This window comes from Mastomys coucha, chromosome X, assembly GCF_008632895.1.
Source record: "Mastomys coucha isolate ucsf_1 chromosome X, UCSF_Mcou_1, whole genome shotgun sequence".
NCBI classification, from domain to species: domain Eukaryota; kingdom Metazoa; phylum Chordata; class Mammalia; order Rodentia; family Muridae; genus Mastomys; species Mastomys coucha.
In genome coordinates this window covers 42,992,063-42,992,975 of record NC_045030.1, presented here as the reverse complement: position 1 = coordinate 42,992,975, position 913 = coordinate 42,992,063, and positions in this window count along the sequence as shown.

Here is a 913-nt window from a genome sequence, read left to right as displayed (position 1 = left end):
GTTGCTATTTTATGGAGGGACAACTGATTTTTTGTAAATTAATATTTAATCATTCAGTCTTAATGACATTGCTCATTTGCTGCATAAACTTTTAGTGTATTCCTTAGGATTCTCTTTACCAAGAAGACTGAAGGGGGAAAAGGTGTCATCCTTGTCTTGTTCCTCATTTATGAATATGTGTCACATTCCTCACTTCCTCCTCCTCTTGTTCTTTTATGGGGATAGGGATTAAGTTAAGCAAATGCTGTAACACCAAGCTCCACTTCCTGACCTCATGTTTATTTTTGGTCAGAGTCAAAGCAGTATTTCAATTCAAGTGAACTTTTCTGAAGGCATTTCTCTTTTCTATGAACCAAAAGATTAATGAACATGTATTTTCTTTGATAAAGACAAACAGAACATATCATAGTCTTTCTTCATCATCTTCATCCTCCACATCCTTCCCTCTGTCCTTCCCTCCCTCCCCTCTTTCCTTCTTTCCCTACTCTTTTTTTTCCCTCATCCAAAAGGATTGAAACAATGCTAGATTAGGCTGAAAGAACTGTTTGTTGGAGACCTTACTGTAAACACTTAAAAAACACTTTAGTCTGAAAGTTCAGTTGCAAATGAACATAAGATGGTTTGGGGTTTGACAGGTCCCTGATGAAAAAGAGTACACCCACTCCCCCGTGTTTGCTAATATTTCAGGTTTTCTTGGAGAGATCATTTTCCCCCCAGACTTCAATTTAGGTTGTTTGAGTGGCATTGATATCAATCTATCACATAACAAGATTCAAGCATGGCAGTCAGAAAAAGTTCTCATGATATCCACAGGGGCAAGTTCAAGGATGGGAACCAATGTGAGGCAATGGGGAACTCAGAAGATTTTTAAAAATTATTTTATTTAATTTGTTTAATTATTTTGATGGCTATA